At 37.2% G+C, this 16,687-nt stretch overlaps 1 protein-coding gene across 1 annotated transcript in view; it reads left to right on the top strand.

The window, feature by feature from the left end:
• The window catches only part of LOC145539547 (uncharacterized), a 257,807-nt gene extending 244,895 nt beyond the window's left edge, over positions 1-12,912 (top strand). The window contains exon 4 of the mRNA XM_081573625.1: positions 9,193-12,912. The gene's annotated coding sequence lies outside the window, so the exon portion shown is untranslated. The remainder of the gene's footprint in view (positions 1-9,192) is intronic.
• The last annotated feature ends 3,775 nt before the right edge of the window (positions 12,913-16,687 follow it).

The raw sequence follows: 16,687 nt of genomic DNA on the forward strand, positions 1-16,687 counted from the left end.
CGTTTGACTGTGTGAATCATAGCAAACTGTGTAAAATTCTTCAAGACAGGAATACCAGACCACTTTATCTGCCTCCTGAGAAATCTCTCTGCAGGTCAAGAAGCAACAGTTAGAACCGGACATGGAACAACAGACTAATTCCAAATTGGGAAAGGAGTATGTCAAGGATGTATATTGTCACCGTGCTTATTTAACTTATATGCAGAGTACATCATGAGAAATGCTGGGCTGGATGAAGCACAAGCTGGAATCAAGATTGCTGGGAGAAATATCAATAACCTCAGATATGCAGATGACACCACCCTTATGGCAGAAAGTGAAGAAGAACTAAAGAGCCTCTTGATGAAAGTGAAAGAGGAGAGTGAAAAAGCTGGCTTAAAAGTCAACATTCAGAAAACTAATATCTTGTCATCCAGTCCCATCACTTCATGGCACATAGATGGGGAAACAATGGAAACAGTGAGAGACTATTTTTTTGGGCTCCAAAATCACTGCAGATGGTGACTGCAGCCATGGAATTAAAAAGACACTTGCTCCTTTGAAGAAAAGCTATGACCAACCTAGATGGCATATTAAAAAGTAGAGACATTACTTTTCCAACAAAGGTCCGTCTAGTTGAAACTATGGCTTTTCCAGTAGTCACATATGGACATGAGAATTGGACTGTAAAGAAAGCTGAGCACCAAAGAATTGATGCTTTTGAACTGTGGTTTTGGAGAAGACTCTTGAGAGTCCCTTGGCCTGCAAGGAGATCAAACCAGTCCGTCCTAAAGGAAATCAATCCTGAATATTCTTTGGATGGACTGATGCTGAAGTTGAAACTCCAATACTTTGGCCACCTGATGCGAAGAATTGACTCCTTGGGAAACACCCTGATGCTGGGAAAGATTGAAGATGGAAGGAGAAGGGGATGATATGGTTGGATGGCCTCACTGAGTCAATGAACATGAGTTTGTGTAAGCTCCAGGAGTTTATGATGGACAGGGAGGCCGGGTGTGCTGCAGTCCATGGGATCGCAGAGTCGGACATGACAGAGCTACTGAACTGAGGCAGTGGAAAGACCTTTGGAATAGAGCTTCTTTATGTTTTCACTTGACCAGTTGGGCATGATCTTGGGCAAATTACCTGATCCTTTCTGATCCTCAGTGTCTTCCTCTGTGAGACGTTGGATGGATTTTGAGGAGGAAATGATATTTATGAGAATAGGTCCTGGTTCTCAACACCCGTCCCCTTAGTCACATGAAATTGTTTAGCAGTACTTTTCCCCCTGGTTTAACCAAAAATGCTTGATATTTTTTCTTGTTCACTGGGCTTCCCAGGTGGCACTAATGATAAAGAACCTTCCTGCCAATGCAGAGATAAAAGACATAGTTTCCATCCCTGGGTTGAGAAGATCCCCTGGAGGAGGATCTTCTTGTTCACAGCCACCCTTATAAGCATTTACGATAAAGCAGTGCTATCTATGTGTGTGTCTTTTTTCAGCATGGAATTTAGTCCTTCAACTCTTGGAAAGAGGGGACCTATCACATTAATGTCATCTCCTGTGTGGTCACCCTAAGAAGATTCCTCCCAATTTCTCCCATTATCTTGATCATGGCTCCCTATTTATTGCTTTATCCTTGCCTTTGTGAATTTCACTCTAAGCACTGTTGAGCATGTTTATTGGCTTCTTTGCTTGATGTCCCTTATCTCCCCCATTCAAATGTAAGTTCCCTTAAGGTAGAGGACATATTTACTTTATTCACTGGTGTTTTTCCAGTACCAGCACAGTGCCTGGCACTGGCTTGGTCCCACTGATACCAGTAGAATGAACCATTTTTACCAATGTAATGAGATGTTATTAGCTTTTAGTGTTTGTCAGTTGGTTTACTTCTAGTTTTCTCTGTTTAGCTGCTTTCTTTGACTTCTAACCCTAAGCAAGATAGAATATGAGTGACTGAAAAAAAAAAAAAACAACACAATGTTGAGAGTTGCGAGTTAAGTTTTATTTTGGGCAAAGTAAGGACTATAACCCTGGGGGACAGCATTTCAGAGAGCTCTGAGAAACTGCTCCAAAGAGGTAGGGGGAAGATCAATATATATGAGATTTTGGTGAAGGGAGGGTACATACAATCAATCACATATTTTTGAAGAAGGTTGCTGCTAGTCACAAGGATCAGACCTCACCATGAAGGATGTTAGTGCTTTTCTAGATAAGGAGATGCAAGAATTGAGCTCATAACATCTTCTGAAAATATCTGACTATATGAAGACCTGTTCTGCCAGTTTTTCCCAGGGCACAGAGTGCTTCATTCCTGATCTCCACCCTGAACTCCTTTCAGAGGGTGTTGAAGGTCACCTGCTGTAGAAGCTCCTAATTTGATCCTTGTGAAGTAGACAGCAAAGTACACATTTGTAGTTGGCATGAGGAAAGAGGAATTTCTTATTTCTCACTGCTATAGCTATCAATCTTGAAGCTATTTCCCTTAAGAATAGAACTTGGTATTGATAAGGGACAGTGGTTCTAATGTAACCCTGCTGATCATGAACCATTGTATATACACACAGCCTCAAGTAAATTCCAGGCACTGATATTTTAATAATGACATAATTACATCAAAGCACTTTATTAACATGAACTCATGAAGCATTTTTTCTGGGTCTTATCTATCATTGATTTATTTAGAAAAATGTATTTCTCATCTTTGAGTGGTTTACTATGTGAGCATAATTATCCTTTCTGGAATATCAATTCTTATAAAAGTCTTCATTTCACTTCCACTCCCAGCCAGACCAGAATCTGTTTAATGTGCACAGGCTGGAACCACTGGGGAGTATTTATGGCTAGTACTTCCTGCAGTTACACTTTATTCCCCAAGTAATGAGAAAACTGGAAAGTGGCTGAGAAGTTGATTTAATCATTTCTGCCCTTGTTTGGCCTATGATGTCAGCTCCTTTCTAGAAGTATTCATACCAGCCTTAATCCACAATGTGTAGCATAATACATAACCTATTGTAGGATCCTGGTCAGAATGTTTTAATAAATGAATGGTATTTATTTAGTATTCTTATTTATTGTTAAGCATGTTTAGCATTAAGCTCAACATATTCACATTTATCCAATGGCAATAGTTTTTTTTTTCTTTAAAAAAAAAGCAGTCTTTTTAGTTTAGAGCCTATTTAAAGTTAGTCATCAACCACTGGTGCAGCTCTTGACAATCAATGTTGACATTGTATATGAAATATCTGAGAAGCAGCTCATTAGATGCACCTTTCATTTATTTGCTGAGAAGCAGCTCATTAGATGCACCTTTCATTTATTTGCTGTGTTTTCACCAAGCGCAATTGTGATGGAGTCAGGTTGACATAGTTTTAAGCAACTTGGAAACCTATCACCAGTCTAGTGATGTGTCTCATCCTCCAGTGGCTCCATTTTATTCTTTCACTTGGAGAGCTTTTTAATGGGTAAAGTTCCAAGAAAAGAAGACCCTGGAAGGGCAGCCACAGTGTAAGGTTGAGAGGCAGTGAGGGAGAGCATGGAGGTCCTTGTGGAGGTTTTGTGTTTTCTTTCTCCATTTGAGACTTGAAGGAAGAGATACCACTCAAGGAAGCTCAAATAGGGAGGAACCTACTTTGGAGGCATTAAAGGAATGGATCTTGGGATTTTCACTGTAAGAAGCGGCATTATTACTCTGAGGATCAGGGAAATCATCCGGCAGCTACACACTCTCATTTTTGTCCAAGTTGTATGAGCTCCATCTTAGCTAATCCTCTGTTTCTCTGCTTTATTATCTTCTTCATTTTTTATTGGACAGATTGTCCTTTTCTTTCACTTTCACGTGGCTCCACCACATGAAACAAAAATGTATAAAAAGAGGAAGCTAAGAAGGACTGAGGCCTCTCCTCTGGGGTCAGCCCACCCTCACTCCTTGAGAGTTTACTGTCCTTTGTTTGCCTAATAAAACTCTGAGCTGTAGGCAAGCTGTAACACTGGTCTGCCGTTTCAAAGCATTGCTGCAGCAAGACAGAACTGAGGAAATTACACAGTCTCTGGACACATCTTGGTTTGTCTCCTCCGTCCCGAGCCTGCCCTATGCAAATTGGGCTATCCACAAAGGGGGCATGTTTGTTTCACCTGAGGTTCTCACTCTGGTCCGTGGATTTCCTTTTGTTCCATTTTCACAGGCTTTTTTTCTTTTACTTTTAGCCACCACCATTTTGGACTCCTTTTTTCCTATTCTAACTACCTAACATTATCATGTACCATCAGAGCAAATAGTTAACCACTTATGAAGGAGAATCTTGACTGGTAGTTGACCTTTTATGTTTAAATGTTCCCAACTAGTTTTTCAGGTCTTTGAGAGCAATGACCATCTCTTATCCTCGTGCCTAGCAGAGCACCTCACACTTAGATAGGTCCTCATTTATCTATTGAGTGATATTGAGCACAACGTGTGGGGCAAGTACCATTTTTGATGCTAGAGATACAAATGAGCTGTTCTAATTATTATCAACAATTTAATGAAGGAGGCAGGTACAAAATTTAGTGAGAAACACTACAATTGAAACATCGAGTTTTTGTTTTTAACACTAACAATTGTTCATGATTAGAAAATTTTTAAGTGCAGGTTTTTAATGAAAATTAGTAAGCATGAATCATTTAAGTTATGAAAAATTGTTCTTTCTTATTGTTTCTATTTACCTTAGGTAAATTCCCTGGATCTCCCCCAATTCTGTCTACCATGACTGTTATTTCCCAGCTGTTTTTGCAGTATTTAACGCTGCTTGGTATTAGTATATATACTGTGTAACATATATTCCAAATAATAGAAAGTTTTCTTATGCCTGACATTTCTCTGTTCTACATCAAACCATAGCATCCAGTAATATTGTTATTTAATACATAAACTTTTGTTCCCTCATTGGTTTTTCTAGATTGTCAGAAATCTTTGAAAGAATCCCTCTCTTATTAAATTAAGAGGCTAAGCACATCTGTGCCAGCAAATTATTGATAGTGTCCTAAGCCAGCCGCAAAGTTGTTTCTATTACATTGTAATGAATAATTTGATTTTTTTTTTCTGAAGATTGTTTTTTTTTCTCCTGTGGAAAGAACTTTTTGCTATTTCCTCAGTGTGAAAATAACCCGTAGCTTATACATCATGACACTTTTCCCACTTGGTGGTAACTTTAATATTTAAAACCAGTAGGGTTTTTTTTTCACTAATTGGATAAGCATTCCCTTTCAAAATTCTTTCAGTTTAAAAAGAAAGTACAAGGAATATTAGCATTACTTGATACAAGGGCAAAAAGAACTCAGGTTATGAGTGTTGGTTTTTAATGACTGCCTAAAGACACCTGATGCAAAATGATGCCCTTTAATTCTGGTTTTGTTTTTGTTTCATTTACATCCCTATCTCTGGAGAGGTGAGGATGACCTTTTAAGAAATAGGATAAGATTAGATTGATGTCTGCATGTTGTTTTAATGGAAAGAAAATGTGAAAATTCTCTGAAACCAGTGGCATGTACCTGGGTCCATAAAAGGTGATTTCCCTGTGTGTCATCCTTTGATGAAAATGAACACCCTATGACTCTATGTGGAGAGCTGGTAATAGTTTTAGAAGGGAGATTACTCCAGGATGACTATTTGTCTTGATTCAGTGGGCTTCCCTGGTGGTTCAGTCGGTAAAGAATCCACCTGCAATGTGGGAGACCTGGGTTCGATCCCTGGGTTGGGAAGATGGGAGGGCATGGAGGAAGAACATGGCATGGCAACCCACTCCAGTATTCTTGTCTGGAGTATCCCCATGGACAGAGGAGCCTGGTGGGCTGCAGTCTAAGGGGTCACAAAGAGTCGGACATGACTGAGTGACTAAGCACACAGTGGGCCTAAGATTTGTTGATATTGGTGGTTGAGAAATGTTTCAGAAATTCTGTCACTACCAGGAATATTTGAATTTGTCTTTGGAAAGGAAAATACTCTGTATACTACTCAATTTACAAAATCTCCTGCCATTGAAAAAAACGTGCTTCACCACTATCCTGCTGATTGTGTGAAGGGTTGGAAGTGGTGGATAAAAAGCAGAAGGGCAGTCAGGGATTAGAAACTGGGTTTATCATCTCAAAATTCGGCAGGAATTGAGGTTTGGTTTCTGGAAGAATGTGCTTGAAAAGAAGCTGGAGGCCCATGTGCAGTTATCTACAAATGCTTTGAAAGTGATATTCTGAGATGCAAATTGCTATTTTCATAAAATAATTCCCATGTTAAAAAAGTCTCTAAGATGCCTTAAGCAGTTACTTTAACTCTTGCTGCTAATGTCTTTTATTATGCAGTTCTGGAGTAGAACTTTGTTTGTAGAACAAAGCACAAATACATTGGTGCTATTCCTCCAGACAACAATCACCTTTAGAATATTGTGGAATTCACACAAAATACAATGACTTTTGGAGCTACTTTTCCTATTTTTTAACCACCTTGTCTTCTCATATTCCCTCTGTAATTCCCCAACAACTAAACATTATAGCCATAGTAACAAAATGCCCATTGCAGACATAATTTCTCAATGGCTGGCATGCTCTTGCTAACAAATTCAGGGCAGAAAAGAGAAGAGAAAAGAAAGTTTGGACAGTGTTTATTTTTATTTAAACTTAAATTGGCTTGTAAGTGAATATATATGCTTAATTTCTCTCCAGAGGGTTCAGGTGGTATCCAGAACAGTCAACATGTGTGGGAGAGATCTAAAATGCAAATGTAAGAAAGAAGGGAGTGACTACGCCTGATAAATGTTATTTTTTCCCTTCTAAAGAAAAATGCTCAGTAGACAAATATCTCATGCTATCCTTACAAAGAGGAGATGGTCAGTCGTGCAGTATGATGGGAGAAGTTGGTCTTGTGGTCTGAATACCTGGCCTGGAATTGCAGAGAATAGCCCTGGAAGCCCATGTTGACCTGGGCTTCTCATGCTACATTTCTAAATATGTTATCTGTAAAATAGGAATCTTTTAAGAGTATTTTTACTAAAATAAGTTTAGCTTACATACATGAAAATGCTTACTATTTTACTTGGCACATACTAGTAATCAATGACTATTAATTGAATCAGATCCTTTCTGTGACTTGCCTCGTGAGGGTCAATAGTAGAGGGGAAAAAACCATATGTCAGAACATTCAAAGAAAGTCTTTACTTTAAAGACTTCAAAGACTTTCTTCAAAGTCTTTGCTTTAGAACATGCTATGCATAGTCAAGAGATACTTGATGTATAGGTGTCTTTGTACATCCATATCCATTTATGCATTTACCTATGTATACCAGGTATCTGTGCTCAGTTATGTCCAACTCTTTGTGATCCTATGGGCTGTAGCCTGCCAGGCTCCTCTGTCTATGGGATTCTCCAGGCAAGAATACTGGAGTGGGTTGCCTTTTCTTTTTCCAGGGGGTCTTCCCCACCCAGGGGTCAAAACCATGTCTCCTGCATTGGCAGATGGGATTCTTTGCCACTGAGCCACTTGGGAAGTCGTATCAGCTATCAGAATGCATGCTAAGTAGCTTCAGTCATGTCCAACTCTTTGCGACCCTATGGACCATAGCCCTCCATGCTCCTCTGTCCATGGGATTCTCCAAGCAAGAATTCTGGAGTGGGTTGACATTTCTTTCTCCAATCAGCTATCTACCTATCTGCTTATTTATGTATGTGATAACCTTAATGAAAGCAAATGTTTTATAAGGGTAGATTTGATTTTCGAAGGTGTTATTTGGTACTAGGTGAAGGACAACTCCCCTAGGTAATAGTTTTTACCAAAAATAAAGGCTGCCATAATGAGACCATTGTCTTGTGGAATTCATGTCTGAATATAGCTCCAAAAAAGGGTTCTTAAACTACCTAGAGAAAAGCTACTGCAGTGGAGTTAAGCTCATAGCTTTCATGTAAGGAATACATTGAAAGATGCTGTTGAGTATAAAAGGCTGTATTAAGTATATGTATAACTTTATATAATTTAGATACCAGGTATTACTCCAAAGAACACTCCTTAAACTTTTGTGAGGCCAGTCTAAGGACACATAGTTTGATATTTGTAAACTTTGATCCATTGAAGCATTTTATTTCTATCAAGCATTTATTGTTAATAGTTTAAGGGAATAATGTTCCCTATTCCCTGTCTTATAGAAAACAGCTTGCAAAACCACATTATTGTCATTTTGATGTTTTTTGAAGTGCACAATTATAGGCTGTTCTTCAATCTTTCAGTAACATGTCAAAATGAATCCTATGAGGGAAAGAACTTGATGTCTTGACTCAGGAATCTGTGAAATCTGAGTTGATAATAAAAGAAAAATATATCTTTATTCTTGCCTTGTCACTTCTGGCCTTGTGGCTCTGAGCAAGTTTCTTAATTTCTGTTTCTTGCTGATTTATAGAAAATGAGAATAATACTAATTCTTGCCTCAAATAATTGTTAAAAATCAAAACGAAATAGTTCATACATGTGAGATTCCTTTATGCTTGGCACATGAGATGAAACTTATAAGCTATTACTGTAGTTTTAGATAGATCTAGATGTGGTTTGTTTACATTTGCTTTTTTTGTTGTTGTTTTTAATTCTATGTGTCTGGTGCATAGGTGTTTGGATATTTCCTATGCTTTGAGACAGGAGGAATATTCATGCTAAAACATGCATTCTTAAGCGTATAAGGGCAAGATTCTTCAGGATAGCAAATAGTGATGGTGTTTGCTGTTCTATTTATGGCTCTTTTAACTGTCAGTTGCCTAGGAGATCATTGGCAAAATCCCAGCAATAACTAGCACTATTTTATCCTATAAAGAAAAAGCTGCAACTGATCTACAGACAATTATTAAATACTTCTTGGAGAAACACTCACAAGATCTTTTTCTTGAATAGAATCTAATAGATTTCTTTCTCCATTGCCTGTTCTATTGTCATATCTCTCTAACATACTTTAGAGGAATTGGTCATCAACTCATCATAAAGGAAACAGTGACTGTGATTCTCTATCCAGTTAACTTATACCTGTTAAAGAACTTATTGATGGGGGGGGGGACCTTCTTTTTCCAAATGGTGTTTTTAAAGACCTGGAGGTTATATTTGTCTTTATCACATAATCAGCTTTAAGTCAAAGCTGATTAGTAGAGATGTAAGGAGATAATTGTGCATCCATGATTAGAGAGTTTTAACCTTTTTGCTTTTACTTTTACAGGTAAGTGAACATGGCATTGGACATTGCTCATTGTACTTGCTGTCTGGTCTTTACGCATGTTGCCATTTTACGGACTAAAACTCAACAAGGCAGTTAAAAAGAAATATACAGGTACTGTGGAAACAATCTAAGGGTGTTCTCTAAGAGATGGTAAGTGTTGTCTATTTTAACCTTACCTCATGATACCAAGCTGGGCAGCCCTACTTCCTTTACCCCTCCTCCCAGCAAAACTGGCTTTATTGGTTTAGTAGTAAGCATCTCTATCCTGCATGGCTGAAAAATGAGATTCACTTTCAGGACTTTTGGATATGCTTTAATGGAGGACAGTTTTTACCAAAAGTCTGAAATCATTTAGCATTGTTAGTGTTTTAAGTAAAACTGTGTCATAGTGTGATCTGTTTCACATTTGGCCAGTTTAGAATGAAATGTGGTATATCGTGATACTACAATGATGTAATTGTCACAAAATGGTCTTTGTAGCTCAGAGAAATGAAACTGTAGGCTGAAAGAGCCTGAAATCCCACCCAAAGTGAAACATTCTAAATTAGTAATAGTTGCCTAAAGTCTAGAGTATTATTAGATCACTTTTTTGAATTCACAGTTGTAAATCAAAGAAGTGTAATTGGAGTTTCCTTTTTAAATATTTGGAGACTGTATTTACTATACTGTTCAAATATTACATCTATTTTATGAAGGGAATTTTAAAGCATTTTAAGCTAAATAGGAATGAATTCCTATTCAACTCACTCTTGAAAGGATGTACTGTCATTAAAGACTTTTAAATGTATTAAGTAACTTTTTAATACTACAGGACTGTTATAGCAAAACTTTTAAAGTATTTCCACTGTTAATTCTCTTGGAGTTAAAAGTGCAGTGACTTTTTTTTTTTTTTTTTTTTTTTTTGCTTTTTGAGACTGGGGGTTTGGTTTACTTGCTAGCCATTTCTATCTGCTGATAATGATGATGAAAAAAATCATCATCTGGTTGAAAATTAGATCCAGAAAAGCTGTGTTTAAATAGAAAGAGACTTCTTGGGTTTTTTTGTTTGTTTGTTTTCATTATTGTTCTTGTTCTTCCCATTTATTATTGAAAATCACTGCATAAAAGTGACTTTTGAAGAATGTGTTAGTGTATTTTCAGGTTGACATACTTAGGAAATACCTGACTTCGCTGGCTTCGTTGCTTTATCTGTAGTCAGTGAACAGAAATATTGTCATTATCTGTAGAAATTTCTCTTTAGAGAGACTCAATGTTAGGAGTATTCCAAATGCTAACCTACTTCAAAGTTTTTTTTTTCTAAGAATGTTAGATTCTGTGTATGTGAGGGTGATTCTTTTAATTCTGAATTGTTATGCTACCATGACACATTAATTTTGGGGGATGATTAATAGAAAATAAATTCTTTCAAGCACTAAGTTCTATACACTTGACACTTTCAAATAGCCAATTTCTAAATGCTGGATGGATATGTATAAATCTCATTTTATAATGGTGGTCATTTTCTTCCGTGAAGTGTTATCATTCACACATGGGGAGCTATGATTTATAAATAAATGGAATGTTATTTTCATTAATTTATTTGCAGCCTAACTACTTTGACTGTTAATGGGAAACACCCTTTAAAAAAGGACATAAAAATTGAACTTTCAAAATGAGACCTTGACAGCATTGGGAATGGGTTTCAGAATTGTGAAACCTTTAGTTGATCTTCTGGATTCTTAAATCTTGTATGTTGTCTTGTTACTGGTATATGCATCAGAAATAAAAATCTCAGTAAACATTATGCTTTTGCGCAATAAATCAAATCATATTATCAGTTCCTAATATCACAGATTTCACTAGGGAACTCCTAACTACGTGAGTTTTCAATCTGATTAGAAGCAGTCATGTCTGCACTGCTGAATTGCTGAAATCTAAAGCCTTGGATCTTGGGGGAGATCGAAGTTTCTTTAGAACCATCTGAGAAGCTTAACAATCATGTAAAATACTTGGTGAATTTTGCTCTTTTGTTTGGAGTGTATGGTTTACACTGTATCATCTTGTCAAGTCCTAGAGGATGCCCCAGCCATGTCTTTCCCTTTAATAGAAGTTGACAAATAACCAAAGTTGTTAATCTTGGGTGAGCTTTTTAGAGGCTCTCTGGAACTGAGTGATTTTTATTTGCAATGTGTGTCATTAGCACAGTCATGCTGGCAACGGAGCTGCCTTTCTTGAAGGAGCTGAATCATGATGGTGGCTTTTATAAAAGCAGGACAGTGCCTTCCTTTATTGAAATAAGCCACTGGATGGGGAAGGAAATAGTTGTATTGTGTATTTTTCTATGTCAGGGAGCATTCTCATCAGTTTCATTCTTTACATTTGAAAACACGAGGTAATCACCCAGTCCCTTTTCTGTTCTGCTGTGCTCTTCTGAAGAAATGGATTTGGGGAGGTTACTGTGAATATGAATAGGTACTTAATTGCAAGAGGAAATTTGATCCAGGTGGCTGTAGAAGTAGGGTGTTTTTGAGGGCTGGCTGCACGAGTTTGAACTGAGATACTCACCTTTTCAGTGTGGTAGGTTACTTGATCTGTTTGGGATATATTTTTTTCATTGGAAATACAGAGTTGCACTTCTATAAAATCAAAAGATTTTTTTCTGAGCCCTCTAAATTTTTTCAGAGTTTTCTTATATAGATAACTCAACTTTGCCCACCCCCACTCCAAAACTGGAAGATTGTGAATCAGTTGGCATGGTGTAATTTTCTGCCTCCTTCAGCTGTACCTCTGGACCCTGCCTCTGACTGACAGATTTTTCATCATACATAATTGTGCATATTACGTATCAAATAGCTACCAGTAAGTTTAGAAATGTCAATAAATATAAGGCTCAATATCAGTAAATATAAGGCCTGTCACAGAGGTTACAAGAACTTTAAGGTGTATTTTACTTGTAACTTTCCAAGAGGAATAGCTAATGCTTAAGCTGAGCAATAATTAACCCCCATGAGTTAAAAATTAATGACAAATTAATGGAAAATCTTAGTGGGCAAAACAATAAGAAATTAACATTGAACAAGCTGTAATATAAATTTTTAGTCTGTAGATAAAATATCAGCTCTTTAAAAAATAATTTTATATATCTACTTCTTATTGTCAAGGATCAGGCATTTTATAATTCATGTTGATTTAAAATGCACAGTAGTTGTATTCGTTTAGAATTTAGAGTCTCTTTAAAACTTTACCAATTTCATCATACACAAGAGAAATCATCTAATGAATCCTGTTATCCCATATTCAACAATTACCAACATTTTGCCATAATTGCTAGTGTGTTTTAGACAAGGGAATGCTGAGGTATTTTAAAACAAAATTCAGGCATCATGTCACTTACTCAAACATTTTGTGTTTGTCAAATAAGGGGAACATTTTCTTTACAATAATAGCATGCCTAGAAAATTCATAATTCTCTACATATACTCTAGTACCTAGTGTATGTTTAAACTTCCCATATTGGCTTAAAAGTGACTTTATTATAGCTAGTTTGAACCTGGGTCCAAATTAGTTTCTAGTTGTTACATTTGATTGTGTAATTCAAGACTTTTAAAGTTTAGAACAATTTTCTATTGCTACCCTTTACATTCTTTCTTGCAATTATTGACAAAACCTGGTCAGAGGAATGTAAACTGATACACTATGGAGAACAATATGGAGATTCCTTTAAAAACCAGGAAGAGAACAATCATATGACCCAACAATCCCACTACTGGACATAGACCCTGAGAAAACCATAATTGAAAGAGACACATACACCCCAGTGTTCATTGCAGCACTATTTGCAATAGCTAGGACATGGAAGCAATCTAGATGTCTATCAACAGATGAATGGGTAAAGAAGTTTTGGTACATATATGCAAATAATATTCAGCCATAAAAAAGAACACCTTTAAGTCAGTCCTAATGAGTTGGATGAACCTAGAGCCTATTATATAGAGTGAAGTAAGTCAGAGAGAAAAACAAATATTGTATATTAACACATATATATGGAATCTGGGAAAATAGAACTGATGATGGAGATGGAGAGATAGAGAAGAGACTTGCGGACACAGTGGAGGAAGGAGAGGGTGGGATGAATTGATAGAGTAGCATGGAAACATATACATTACCTTATGTAATATGGGAATTTGCTGTATATTGCAGGGAGCTCAACCGAGTGCTCTGTGACAACCTAGAGGGGTGGGATGGGAGGGAGGTTCACGAGGAAGGGGACATATGTATACCTGTGGCTGATTCATGTTAATGTATGGCAGAAACCAACACAATATTCTAAAGCAGTTGTCCTCCAATTAAAAATAAATAAACCTGGTCAAGGTTCGTGTAGACTAGTCTGCATTCTGAATATTTCTGCTTTTATCTAAGTGGTGTCCTTTAATTTGTTCTTCCGTCCCCCATACTTAAACTGAAAGGATTGTTTATGTTCAGTTTTAATATTTTCAGCAAGAATATTTCATAGATGAGGCTTTGAAAGGTGCTCTTAGTATCCCAACCACATTTCTTAAATAACTAACCTCATTTCATTTTGGAGAAGGCAGTGGCACCCCACTCTAGTACTCTTTTGCCTGGAAGATCCCATGGACGGAGGAGCCTGGCAGGCTTCAGTCCACGGGGTCGCTAAGAGTCAGACACGATTGAGTGACTTCACTTTCACTTTTCACTTTCATACATTGGAGAAGGAAATGGCAACCCACTCCAGTGTTCTTGCCTGGAGAATCCCAGGGACGGAGGAGCCTGGTGGGCTGCCGTCTATGGGGTTGCACAGAGTCAGACACGACTGAAGTGACCTAGCAGCTTAGCAGCATTTAATTTTACTCTTCAAATGAACTTCGTTACGGTAATATTCAAAAGCAATGTCTTTACAGAAAAAACGTTTCCTTGCCTGTTAAGTTTTCTTTGTAATTAAAACCCTTCAGAATGAGTCGATGACTTCAATTAATTGATGCATGAAATACCAGAAGCAGAGTAGATCCTTTAATTTGTTCGGCCATGCATAAAGAAAGCTGCCCTCCCATGTCTATCATAAAGTAAATGACCATCCAGTCTGCACCTGCTGCCCACACTGTCCTGTTAGCAGTTATCCTCATGCTCTAGAGAGCTCTTAGTGAAACAGACCTGCCATTTAGATCTCTGATGTCCACCAAGGTTTGACTTGCAGTGCTTTAGTAAAAGCTAATATTTTTAGGTTTCAGGATAAACATCTAATACATGTCATTTAGGGGTAAAATAGATCACAAGAACACATGACAGATGTTTGGTTTGCTTACAGTTCTTGCTAGATCTGTTTTGTTTCCTGTGTTTCAATATTTAATTTAACATTTCATTTACCTCTACTCAGCATGAAATTCCCAAAGTTAGAATCATTCTTTATGTGCTTTTTAGAAATATGTATCAAAGTGAAATATATCACATTACTTTGGTCCCATGGGCACACATGAGGATGTTTTGACCTCAGAGGGATATCAGATCTGGGGAATATTGTGTGGGTCTCCAGACTCTTGACTCCTGAGGAGCTGCTTAGAAAGACTTAGTCCTGTTGTGGAAGCGGGGGAACTTTAAACATAGAACTTGAGATCTAATGGGATTATTGACTCTGGTTTCGGATAAGCTGAATTATATTAATAATGCCTGCCCAAGGCCCCGCAGCATGTGGAAGGAATGGTGGATAAGGAGTGAAGAGACACTGAGTTCCAGTCCTCGATTTCAGGCAACAGAACAGGGTGGGCCAAACCACAAGCTCCAGATTCATAAGCTGAAATCACTGCTCTTGCACATGTGTTCTTAATAAATGTGCTTGACATTCTGAGCAACCTCGGTTTCTTGTTCTGTAAAATGGTGATAATAATAGACCTTGGCCTTACAGAGATGTTAATGAGGATTCAGTGAGACAATCCACATAAGTGCTTACACAGTTCCAGTCCTTAGGAAATGATCAATAGAAGTCATCACTGCTATTCTATTATTGATGGTGACTAATGGTTGTTTTCTTCATTAAGAAGTTCATAGCAAATCCTGGCAGAGAAATATAAGTTGTACTCTTGGTTTGTATGGTCCTTTAGCTAATAATTATTTCATTTAAAAAAAATTGTTCTTTGTATGACAGTCCTTTAATGATAAAAACTAAATTTTAAAAGTTTAAAAACCAGCACATCAACAGAAGCATAATTCACTTATTTGCTATTGGTTGATTTACTTCAGTAAAGATGGAGGTAATTTTCCCAATATATAAAGTCATACATACAAGGCTATATACTTAAGAATGCATATGTAATTGTTTTTTCTTCCAACAAACCCATCTGATGAACCATTTAATTATAGTTAGAACAGCTAACTAGAGAGCTTTCAAATACTCTACCAAACATTTTCTGTAGATATTTCATTTAATCTTTATTACCATCATGTAGTTTGTGTCATTATTATCCCATCTCACAGATGAGGAAACTGAGGTCCAAAGGCATAATGCTGGAATATGGAAGATCCAGGATATGTCTCAGGTCTGTCTCACTCTGGAGCCCTATGTTATCTTCTCTATGCACTCTGCTTTTTGGAACTTATTGTCATTCAAGGGACTTCTTATTGGCTTCTGTTTGCTAATGTGATATATGTGTGACCCTGAGAGAAGAGTAAGTGTTTGCATCTTGTGATCTTAGAGTTCCCATTATGACTGGGACACTACAGTTCTGGTACCTTGGTTACTGTCAGCTCATCCTTGCGGTGTCCAGCAGCTTTGCCACTTTAACTAAGACTTTTCTGCCTGGTCAAAAGTTCTAGAAAATGGATTTTCTGTTATTTCAGTTGAATTGGTATTCTGCAGTCATTTAAGAGAACATTTGAAATGTCTTTTTAAGGCTTCTTTTCATTTCTAACCATTCCTTCTTATATGAAGAAATGTAATCTCCTTTGGCAGCACTATGGTTTGTCATATGGAGAGTTCCCTGTAATGTAGTTTGCATTTGACTTGGATGCGGATTATACGCAGTGTGCAGCCTGATGCCTTAATTTTGCCCTCTCCCCTGTCCTCCTGTCTTCTCTGAGCCCCTGTCCTGTCTACCTGCTTCCTTCTTGGCTTACCTTAAAGTCAGAAGCTCTTAGAAACCTATTGATTTAGGCTTGCATATTCCCTTATTACTAAAGAATATTTTTGGATAGAAAAACCTCTTTGTTTTTTGATGATGTCCTTTTTTTTCCTACTTTTTAATGATAAATGTAATGATTATGTAATTGAGACTGTAATGTCCCAGAAGGCAAAATATTTATATGGCTTATTTGCATCTCAAGATAGTTTTTTCAAATAGTAATATTTGTTTAATAAAGGAATAAAGTTACCACAATCATCTAATTGATTAGTGGTATTTTGTATATGTCTGTTACAGATCTCAAGGTAAGAACTTTAGTCCTTCAAGGAAAGGTGTTAGAATCCTCTAGAGCGATGATTTTCAAATTTTGGCACTGTAGGAATCAT

Source organism: Giraffa tippelskirchi, chromosome 2 (assembly GCF_054371585.1).
Source record: "Giraffa tippelskirchi isolate mGirTip1 chromosome 2, T2T-mGirTip1v1.2.pri, whole genome shotgun sequence".
Lineage (NCBI taxonomy): Eukaryota > Metazoa > Chordata > Mammalia > Artiodactyla > Giraffidae > Giraffa > Giraffa tippelskirchi.